This window comes from Rattus norvegicus, chromosome 13 (assembly GCF_021556685.1).
Source record: "Rattus norvegicus strain SHRSP/BbbUtx chromosome 13, alternate assembly SHRSP_T2T, whole genome shotgun sequence".
Taxonomy (NCBI): Eukaryota; Metazoa; Chordata; class Mammalia; order Rodentia; family Muridae; genus Rattus; species Rattus norvegicus.
Window position 1 is genome coordinate 77,585,495 of NC_141546.1, and position 12,062 is coordinate 77,597,556.

At 38.6% G+C, this 12,062-nt stretch overlaps 1 pseudogene across 1 annotated transcript in view; it reads right to left on the reverse strand.

Moving 5' to 3' along the window:
- The window catches only part of Prrc2c (proline-rich coiled-coil 2C), a 69,473-nt pseudogene that overhangs the window by 11,146 nt on the left and 46,265 nt on the right, over positions 1-12,062 (reverse strand). Inside the window, 6 exon segments of the transcript NR_111961.2 lie at positions 701-902; positions 3,490-3,591; positions 6,399-6,488; positions 7,750-8,005; positions 8,122-8,310; positions 11,712-11,797. The product of NR_111961.2 is annotated as a proline-rich coiled-coil 2C (transcript).

Consider the following 12,062-nt stretch of genomic DNA (forward strand, 5'->3'; position numbering starts at 1 on the left):
CTTGCCTACCAAGCACAAGGCCCTCGGTTCGGTCCTCAGCTCCGAAAAAACAAACAAACAAACAAACAAAAAAAACCCCCACAAACAAACAAAACCAACAGAAGCAATATGGCTAAGTAATAGGTAATGTTCTAGAGATGTACTTTCCTACAAGTCAGCATTCGGAGACACTTGCTAGTCTTTAACGACCACAAAGCTCCTACAAGTCAGCACTTGTCCAAACTCTAAGGAAGGGAGGACAGCTTCTTCTAACTCTGTGACAACGTTTCTCCAGGCAACACTACCCACCTAACATCATTAGAAAATATAACCTATTCCATTAATACCTTTAAATTAAACACACTGAAAAAATCATTTATAAGCTATAGGAATTTATATTCTGAACTATGTTAAATACTTAGGTATGAAAAATTGACAACAAAAGGGTGAGCTTCAGAGAAAAATTTAGAAGACAGGATTTTTTTCAATGAAGATCTGGCAAAATCTTTCCCACTAAGCATCAATCAATAAAAGTCACATTAAGAGAAGGGAAGTTTTCATAAAGTACTTTTTTTCTCCTCAGGGAATAGCAGATCATTTAAGCTGGGAGTGTGGTTCAATGGTACATACAGTGCTTGTCCAGGAAACATCAGGCAACTAGCTTCACTCCTCAGTGCTTTAAACAAAAAGGTAGACCAGGAAAGCTATGACAAATTTCTACCTGATAGCGATGCTGTAGGAGTGACCGAGGCAACTGGGATCTGAGGCATTGATGCACTGGAAAATGAGTTGTAATTAGCAGTGCTTGGTCCACTGGCACTACTGCTGACGCCACTCACAATTGGAGGTGCTGTAGAAGTGACTGGGGACCCCTTTTCCCTTAGATTTGGAGAATTTTCCCATGCCTTCCGTGCAGACTCCATCTGCAATAAAATAGACTTCTGTTAAAGCAAACAAAGTAAAAAACAAATAAGAAAAATCAACAGACCACATCCTCTACACCCCAGTATGTAGATTCCAAATAGTGTCAGCTCGAGAGTTTGCAAGCTTTCTACCCAAAGGGTTATTTAAAACAAACAAACAAAAAACCCCCCAGAACTTATTGAAAGCTTTGGGAAATACATATTAAGCCATAGCTAAAGCACTTATCAAAAACAAATGGCCCTACCTCCCACCGGTGTAATAAAAAAAAACTGGTTCCTCCATGAAACAGCCTTAAAGTTCTTCCTGTCATCAGAAAGGGACTTAAGAAACACTGCCCACTCCGCTCCTTTCTTTTTAAACCAATACTTCTCAAACACACAAGGCAGGGCAAGTACTGTCTTAGCCACATATATTTGTAGCCCTGGTTTACATGGACTTCAATGTTTTAAAAGACAGAATTAGGTCTTTAAAATGGAGCAGAAGTGTCCACTGACTTTCAGATAATAATAATGCCTGCCACATGTGCAACTAAATTTCTCCACCCGCTGTTTTAAAAACTAAAAATGAAAAGGCAATATTAGTTTGGTAAACAGCTAATTGGAAAAACAGTGTATTTAGAACTGAAATATTAAATGATGTGACAACAGTGAGACATCCAGTTTGCTTTCACTGTTTCACTGTGACACAGACTGGCCTAAACTCACTGTGTACTGAAAGATGACTCTGAATAGCAACTCCTGCCTTCATCTCTCAGGCCCTGACATTTACACAGATGTCACCTCACCTATTTCTTAATCAATTTCCCTTTTTAATATTAAAATTTCAGATATAGATCTTTCTCTTCAATTTAGACCAGCCGTTCTTCAAATGTTGAATAATTCCACCACCCTTTAAATACCAATTCCTTAAAAAAAAAAAAAAGTAATTTATTTTATATATGTGAACATTCTGTTGCTGTCTTCAGACACACCAGACGGATTGGATACCATTACAGATGGTTGTGAGCCAACATGTGGCTGCTGGGAATTGAACTCAGAACCTCTGGAAGAACAGTCAATGCCTTTAACTGCTGAGCCATCTCTCCAGTCCTAAATGCCAATTTCTAAATTTGTTTCTACAATTTTTCCCCCCTGAGGTGGGGTGGTAGTGGTGGTGTTAAAGATAGGGTTTCTCTGTATAGTCTTGGCTGTCCTAAAACTCATTCCAGGGAACAAGGTGGCCTAAAACTCAGAGATCTCCCTGCCACTGCCACCATCGCCTGGCAATTTCTAAGTTTTTAACCACCTTAAGTATTTCTTCATCTCCCTTTTAAAAACCACACTACTCACCACTTCATCTGTGCAGACTACCACAGCTAAACACACATATATTTCCCACACTAACCATGCCATTCGAGTGTATTTTATTTTAAAATAAAAGCTGTGGAGGGTAGGGTAGGACTGGAACCCCAGTCCCAAACCCAATCCCCTGGCTTTTAAGGTCCTTCCTAAGCCCTAGCCTAGCGCTTGCACAGGGCCTCTCTGCTCCTGCACTGCCCTTGGTTTGAGCTCTTACTCAGGATATGTGCTCTGGTGTTTTAGCTGAGTTTTTCATTAGTTGTTCTGAATGATGGAAACCACAGCCAGGTTTGTGACCTCCGCCCCTTAGAATAGCTGATGTTCCTGCCTAACTTCTGACAGAAGACTGGCTTTGCTGATGTGTATCCAGTCATATTTTACGTTTGGATTCTCCATATATAATGAGGTAAGAGGAAAGTCTGAAGACTTTTGATTGATTAGGAGATTCCTTCTCAGATAAAAGACAATAATCTACCTGTCTTAGAAATGCCAACTTTTGATCTTCATTAAAATGTGTTGAAAATAACTGTTAAGTCAAAACAAAACATCTTGTTGGGACTTAATAAAAGTATGTCAATCACTGAGACAGTAACCTGACATTTTGGAGGTATAGTAAATTGAAAGAATACTAAAACTAAACTATATGACATATTATTGTCCATACATATATTTGGCTGATTTCACTTCTTAACCATCAAGGAAAACAGTTTTTGTCTTTGGAAATACAAGGATACTAAAAATTTAATTATTTTAGGCCCATATAGAAGGACCATGAAGTTAAAAGCCAGCCTGGGCTACTTAAAGAGGCTGTGTATGAAGAAACAAAGGACTGGGGGGTGTGGAGGTAAAGTGCTTGCCTCAAGTGTGAGGTCCCAAGTTTCTTCTTTAGTATTTCAAACCATAAATTCTCAGTTTTGCTTATAAAGTATGCCTGTATTAATAGCCTTTTCATGAAATATTTCTGCATCCATTCAATTTACAAATGACTTATAAGAAAAAAGAACATTCTTGTAATAATTAGCACTTTGTATCTGAGTACAAATCATAAGTTATTCTAATTTTTATGACAGAATGCACAAGACCTTGTCATTGTCAGGCAGTGTTAAAAGCTAACTGATTTTTAAGGTATGATTTGATGTCACCAGAGAGAGAGAGAGAGAGAGAGGAGAGAGACAGACAGACAGTTGTTGTGAACTTGTGTTTCTTGCATGCAATGATTCAGGAGCGCAGAGACCAATGGCGCACATACCTTGAAGGTGAGGCTGAAAGTAGTAGGAGGAACTGAGGTCAGGCTGGAGCTCTGTTGCATGGCCTCCCTCTTAGGGAGGGGAAGGCTGCTGGGCAGGGGCACCTGAAAAGGCAGGCAACACGTCACCATCTAAGTATGCTACAAAAGCCCCAGCAGTCCTAAAAGGAGCACCCCTGATTACTTAGGTTACAATGTTTGCAGAGGCAGATAACTATGTTTAAGTTCTGGAAAGAAACACTATCCACTTGGATATGTACGAATTATCAGGTATAAAGTACATACTACTCAAGGTATCAAGTACTCTTTATACTTGAAGTGAAATCTTGCCATCTTAAAGAAATTCCCCGGGGTAGGCTGGTAATAATACTACTGATCCAAAAGCCATCCTCTGTGCACTGAAGCTCTAAGAAATACAACTTTCAGCATATACGGACCAAGTGCAGGTTCCTATCTTTAGTATTTAACACAGCAGTGCAAATCTCTTCCCTAAACAGCCTCTTGTAACTAGATTCAAAAAGCAGAGTAACCTCTTCAGCAAGGTTTGGAATATACCCTTACCTCTTCACACCAAACCGCTCTTTCATGTAAAGACAGGGCTGTCGCAAACACTGTTAGAACTGTAGGGTGGCAGGCACCGTTCCTACCTCACAGTCCCTGGATGTTGTAACCTTACTCTGTGCACTGCTCTGTGTTTGCCTCTGATTCACTCAGTTCCTCAGGGAATATGGCTGGGATGCTTTCAGATTTTAAGATCAGTTTGAGATACTTTGACTGTATATTTAACAGAGATCTGTCAAACACATGCTACCTAACAAAGATTTTAAAGTAAATTCATGACATCAGCTAAACCTCTAATAAAAAAGGTCATCTGTATTTAACTCTGTGGGACATTCAAAATACACAATAATTTTAATACTGGATAACAGAACTACCACACAAGTTAAGACATTTATTTTAAAGGTGGTTCAGAGTGCTTACATTTTTTTTTTCAAAGGACCTAGATTCTGTTTCTGGTGATACACCACAATACAGTTCAAGTGTTGTCCAACATGTTTTCTTTGGCTCTGGGGGGTTCATTCATGCAAGCTGTACACATAAACTCCCTCAAGCTCATACATGTACACATATACATTTTTTAAAAGGAAGCCTATATGAAATTCCAACAGAAATAAACCTAAGATACGTACTTTTAAAAACAAAAGTTCTGCATTTTAAAATGGAAACTTAGAACAGATTAATGAAAAGATATCTCAAAAGGCCTTAAAACTTTTGCTCATGGAAGACTTTATCATTACCACAGAATCACTACCACATTTGGTCTAAGGAAACAACACTGACGTCATCTATACTGAATTTACAATACCCCCTAACCTAAATTTTGTTTTTTTCATTCACAGATGCCTTAGATAGACTGCTAATTAGCAGATATAGACTATTCACCTGTACCTTAGACTACATGTCTTCTTCTCTGTCAGAGTGTACACAGTCATATGTTAATTGGCCTTAGGGGTACACGGAGACTAAAGTGCTCATTGGCATACATATTTTTCAATGACAAAATGCTACAAGTTTAGAGAATGAAAAAAGTGGCATTTTATAAATTTTTTAAATGAGGAAAGATTGCACAATGAAAGCATATACTTTATTGTAACATTACAGACAAGCTAGCAGTGGAATCAGCGTTGAAACTCAACAAAGGCTCTTTCTTGAAGTTTCCTGTTATATAGGAAACTCTTCTCATAAAGGTGGTGGTGGTGGTGGTGGTGGATTATTCCAGGCTTTGGTGCATGAAGCAGTCTTATAAATTCTAAACTCTCGACAAGCTAATCAGCTCTCAATATCAAGTAAAGTGGACTCCTTTCCATCCCTTTTCCTTAGCTATGTAAGTCTTTTGATTTGGCTATAATTTTGTTAATTGACCCCTAATGTAGCTCGCCTCTCTAAAATTCTACATACTTGATGCTAGAGGGACAAACAGCACGAGGGAAAAATATGAAACAAAATCAAGATTTTTTAATACTGAAAATGAGAAAGTCCTTTTGAAGAAATCGTTATAACTATACAAGTATTTTTGGAAAGAACAATCATCATTCGAATATGACAGCTTTTGATTACATTACCTTAAATTCAAAAAGATGATCAGATGACCAAAATTTCCCCTATTTACTCTCAAAAGAGCCATTTATTTTCAAAAGCAAGAACCATATAAGAAACTTTTAAATGTCACAGTTATGCTGTGCATGAGGCTACAGTTTTTAGACTAGTTTTTTCATCTATACTGAACTAGGCAAAATGATAAACTGTACTGACTTAAAACATCAGATTACAATCTGGTGGCTCTAGAAAACTAAGGCTTTATGTGTCACATCACCTTAATATCACCTAATATTAGGTAATTTAAGAAATTATAGAATATTTATGTATTCATACTACAGCTCAATTTCCACAAAAGCAGTGTTGGCAAGGTCAGGTCTATGTAGTTCAATTTGAAAATACTTTCTACTGCCCTTAAATATTTTTGTAAATGGCTCTATTGAATCATGAAAAGTCTTACTTTGAACTAAATTACCTAAACTAATAAAACTAACTATAGTATGTAAGGCTGAACCCAAAACTTTTTACCAAAGTAGGTTAATAGGATGAGTGCTCATAAAAATCAAGTCCCAGCACAAGTCTTTGAAAGCTGACAACAGGGTTGTGGGGAGAGGAGGGGAAGGGAAGGGAAGAGAGGAGGAGGCCTAAACTCTGATTTTAAAAGTAGGTATATTTATACACTGCTCAAAATACAAACTTGCTATCAACTCATTTCTTGTTAAGAGTCAAATACTTTTCACAACAGTATGCTTAAGATACAGTGGTGTATGAGTCAGGTTCCTATCCAGACCTGCTAAATCTGATCGATTACTTACATTATTAACCAAAGTATCCTCCATCTTTGCATTATTAGTAGCCACAGTGTTAGGCAGAGAAGAGGAAGGTGTAGTGTAGTCTGTTACAGACTCCTGTGGAGGAACAACAGAGAACAAAGCTGAATGTACAGGTCATTGTTTGAGTCTAACAGAAGTCAAGCTGTATGGAAGGGGAGAGAGAGAGAGAGAGAGAGAGAGAGAGAGAGAGAGAGAGAGAGAGAGAGACAGAGAGAGAGAGAGAGACAGAGAGAGAGAGAGAGAGAGACAGATTGAGTACTATGCCCTAAAACTTCAACCCACCAAACTAATAGTTGCTGAAAGAGCGTGGACCCACTTTGAGGGGACAACATCTCAACTGCTGCTAGACTTTTATGCATATTTAAAATATATTTTCACAGCATGAAGTAGAAGGCTATCGACAGGATTGAATATTTCTGTAACTTAAGTCCCCAAAAGAGTACAAGCATCTGTTTCTAGTCACTTGACATATCTTGCCTTTCTAGGCACATCTACTTACATACTGGGCCCGCAGAGAGGTGGATGCTTAAGTCTTACATAAAAAAATTATGGTATTTTCTCTACATCACTAATGGCATGCAACACAGTGAAATGTTCCATCACTGGATGCTACCGTTTAATGAAGACAAACAAAAACCCAAAACAAACCACCTCCAATTTCTGAGGAATAATTTCTTTGATCCAGATTTGAATTCATGGATCCTGAACTCATGGATGTAAGGGAGCTGACTGCATTTTAAAAGATACATGTCTTTCATTCAATGTAGCAACCAAAACTAAGCCAATACTTTTAGTGTTCAACCTCAGAAACAGTGATTTGTTTCAAGTTTGTCTCACTTTAAAAATAGAATAATAGTAGAGGGCAAAATACAGCCATACCAGACAAGTAGACAACTTTGAAATGCTTACAATCTTAAGGGAAAGAATTCTGATCTTTTACAGTTTTCTATTTAGGCCATTCAGCAAAATACAGTTAAACTTCTGCAAAAATGTAACCTTTTGCAGAGACATTTACATCATATGATAGATAGAACGTCGCAAAATAGGTTTGCTGTATGTCAGGTGGTGGTAATCCCAGCCCTCTGGAGGCAGAGGCAGGTGGGTGTGAGTTAAGAGACCAGCCTGGTCTATAGCCAGCTGGGGCTACACAGAGAAACCATGCCCCCCCCCCCAAAAAAAAACAAAAACCCAAAAACAAACAACAAAAGCCACCAAAAAGGGTTTGATACAACCACCATTATAATCAAATGTTCAGGATAAAAAGTACATCAATGATGCTCCTGTCACTCACTTTGGACCTTGGTTGTGCATCGAATACATGGTCAGTGCATGCCTACCTTTGCATCAGTGCCATATTCTGGAGCGGACACCGAGATCATTGCTCCGATCTCAGCAGACATTTCTGAGACTGCTTTGGTTTCCTTTGCTGTTCCAGGGTCTGTGCTTCTGACCGCAGCCGGGCTGGGTTTCTCTTGTCCTTCTGGTTCAACCTGTTGGGCATCTTTCACTTTTCTATTTTTTAATGATCGTTCCTTTCCAATGGGACCAGGTTTATGTTCTTTGTTTTCTACCAGACTCAAGTCTGGAAGCTAAAGTTAATGTTATGACAAAATATATCATAATGAAAGATTTATTAAAAACGAAATTGAATTTTAGAGCAATATGTCCATTCCAGAATCACATCTACCTAAAGAATAGTACTTACCTTCTGAGCTTTAATGGGCCCTGCCCGAGGCTGTTTCTGACGCTGCTCTTTAGGTTCAGGAACTTTGTCAGTTGGTTTCTCTGAAAGCACAGGAACCACCTCATTTTCATTCCCATTTGAGGCTGGAGCACCAAACTGAATTGTGTCAATTCCAATTTCAACACCACTCTCTTGACCATTTCTTGTTCCCTAATAAAATAATGTTTTAACACTTGGTATATCACAGTAAACAAAGTTCAGACTTGACTGAAAGCTGTATGCAGTACCACATATAAAAAGCACAAAAGAAGTGTGTTTAAAGCAATTCTACATATTAACTGAGACTTCAGCTTAAGTGTTCAAAAGTCCTAGTTTTGTGATAAGAAAAACTAAGAAAAGCTTCTAGCTGTGTCATCATTAAAACAACTTTAAGTTTAACCTATAAATGGCCAAAGATTCTAATAGTATTCTCTGATAGTAACTTAGAAATAAAATCTCAACAAAGTATTGTGTGATTGGGAAGGTAATATACATACATACCCATGGAAGCAAATCACTGATTAAAAAGCTAATTTTCTGAACATATTCCTTGGGCTGGGCAATCTTATCTGGATTGTATTAGATTGGTAGGAGCCATTAAGAACTAGATGGAGAAAACGCCTGAGCAAAGCATACTGGGAAGGACTAAACACCAACAGAGCGCAATGCCAGAAATAATAGGAAACAGCAACTTATTTGTTAGATCAAAGCATATTTGGATTTTTTTTTGTTTGCTTGTTTTTTTGCTTTGCTAGGAACAAAACTAAGTCATTGTAACGCTCCATGCATCTAGCTCCTACATACTGCCTTCCACCACTGTTCAGCAGCGGCTGTGCTCTGCCCTCCCTGGCCTTTTATGCTGCTAACTTCTACAATAAATAGGTTCCCGATTTTTCTGAGAATCCCAAGGAATGACAGATACTCCAGGATGACCACTCATCTCCACGTGCACACACGTACACAAGGATTCTCACGGAAAAGGAAATGGAAAGCGATCAGAGAATTCCTGCCATTGTCTGAAGCGCCAATTTTGTTAACTTAAAGAGCTGGAAATTGCAAAGAACATGAGGATGATGAACAAACTATGAAAGATAAATAAGATAACTAACAAAACACATGGTTTTAGAATACCTGCAGAATTTCTGTAGCCAAAAAAACAAAACAAAATTCCCATACTGTCCCCTTCAAATCAGTATGAACTGACTTTGCAAGAAATACACTCTATGATGAATCATAAAAAAAATGCCAATCAATATCAAATTAAATAATACAATACATATCAAATAAAGGCTCTCAAATAGGAAGCACAGTGACTGTTGAATTATTAAAGAGTTCCCCAGAGAACTTGTATACCAAAATAAATGAGGCCTACTCCAGACCTGCTATGTGAGAATACTGGGAAATTAAGGTGACAGGAAGAGTTCTAGAAAGAGAAAACACCCACACTCTGACCTACAGTGTAACTGTGATCAAACTGCATAACAAGACACATTCTGAGAAATACATCACAAGGACATTTTTTTGTTCTGCAAGTATCATAGCATACTAAGACTACTATGATGTCACCAGATGATAGCTTATGTGCACACCACACACTATTTGTGTCCTACAAGTGACATTCCAACCAAAATTCTATGTAGTGAATGACTGCACCCTGAAGCTTTCTCTACTCTTCTATTTTCTCAATTTTATGCTAATATGTTTCCATGTCAGTGTCAGCAATGGGCCCTATAGCATTAATTTTTCTGCCAATTCAGTGCATGTACCACTTGCCCCAGCAGCAGTACCAGACACAATGATCCACCCTTCTTTTCTCCCAGATACTTCTTTTGTCAGCTGGTAACTGCATCTACCACTTTTCTCTGAGCTAACACTTAGCTTATAATTCATCTTACCTTGGTAATTTCATCCAACCCCATGAATGCTGATATGTAGATGACTTTGCAAGTAAAATCTTCAATCAGACTCTTTGATTTACACACTCTGATAGCCAACTACTAACTGACATTTCCACTTAAATTTTGGTGTTATTAGCATGTGGAGGAAGGAATGTGGACTCAAGAGTACCAGTGCCAATGGGTGCCAGAGACAGCAGATCCCTTAGGCAGCTTGATCCACCTGCTGTGAGTGCTGGAGCCAAACTCGGGTCCTGTGCAAGAGCAGTAAGCACTCTAACCCAGACAATAACATCTCATCCTCACACCTAATCACAATCCATTTGTATCTGCTCATTTTAAAATCCCCCCCACCCCCTGAGCTGAGGACCGAACCCCAGGGCCTTACGCTTGCTAGGCAAGTGCTCTACACCACTGAGCTAAATCCTCAACCCTTGCTAATTTTAAACTAATGAAAATTTTTTTCTTTCTTCCTGTTCACACCAATAGTCAGTTTTGGGTTAATGGCTCACCTTCTCCTGACATCCCACATTCATCATTTGATCTACTGTAATCTTTACTCCCTTACCCACAAGACAATGCAGTTCTTAACAGAACAGTTTATACATGCATACCCAGGCACGCCTTTGCATCACACCCTGCAATGGTTCTCTTTGCTTTCCAAAGCCCCTGTTGTTCTCTTAGGTCACTCCAGCACTTGGACTTTCCTGAACTACTTTGAATACATCAGACCTGTCTCTTTTTTTTGTGGAATTTTTTAGGTTTATTTATTTTATACATAGGACTTATATGGACTTATAGGCAGGGCATTGTAGCTGTCCTCAGACACACCAGAAGAGGGCATCAGTTCCCATTACAGATGGTTGTGAGCCACCATGTGGTTGCTGGGAATTGAACTCAGGACCTCTAAAGAGCAGTCAGTGCTCTTAACCGCTGAGCCATCTCTCCAGCCCCATCAGCCGTGTTTTTGCCTGATGGCTTTCATACCTACTATTCTATGAACTGGGAATTGACTTTTTCTCAGGTATTTAATAACCTACTTTCTTTATCTTCTCCAAATCTTCAACCAAAACGGACACACAGGTAGGATCTCCTGGCCTTTAAACTATGTTGGTCACTTTAAGCTACCTCCACATACTTTGGGAAAATTCTTTGCTATCATCTTGATTTAAGACACTTGTTTAAGTGTCTGCTGATTTCTTCCATGGGGTCTTTGGCTTCTCTTATCTGTGCCAGTTTTGTAAACTCAGAAAGGAGACTAGCTGGGATATCAAAAATATTCATAAATGTTCATTCACTTAATGAATAATCACTGACCAATATTGTGGATGGTTAGAACAGTAAGCTGTAAATTTTTTTATAATTACCCTATTAGATAGGAATATGAGGCAAGCCTGGAAAATAGTGACTGTATTATGTTCTCTACAAGGTCCTTTCTGGATTTTAGAATAAAATGTTTAACATTTAGCACCCTATAAATATGGAGGACTAGCAGCATTAGTATCATCTTGGTACTTGATATAAATGTACTAAAAAATCCAACCTATACCCAATAGAGCAGAAATTCTGGGCATGTATTTAATCTGTTTTAGTGGCCTCTAGGTATTAATTAGATACAGTGAAGTTTTAGAAATTATTAAAAAACTATGACATCTATTCCAGTACGTCTATTCTTACCTCTGATGATGTTGCTGATCCAAATGATGTTAAGGGCTTATTCCATGCACTGACTGAAGGTGGCTGTGGTGGACTAATAGGACCTACTGAAAAAGAAGCCAGAGGAAATGTGACCATTAAACTTTAGACGCTGAAGTCTAGTACATTCAACTCGTTATTACAACCGTGGCCACACAATAAAACAATTCTCTACATCACAGACTATTTTTGTTCCCCAAGACAGGGTTTCTTTGTGTAGTCCTAGCTGTCCTGGAACTTGCTCGGCAGATCTGCCTGTCTCTGCCTCCTGAGTCCTGGAATTAAAAGGTGTGTACCACCACTGCCTGACTAAGAGATTCTCAAATGGCCACC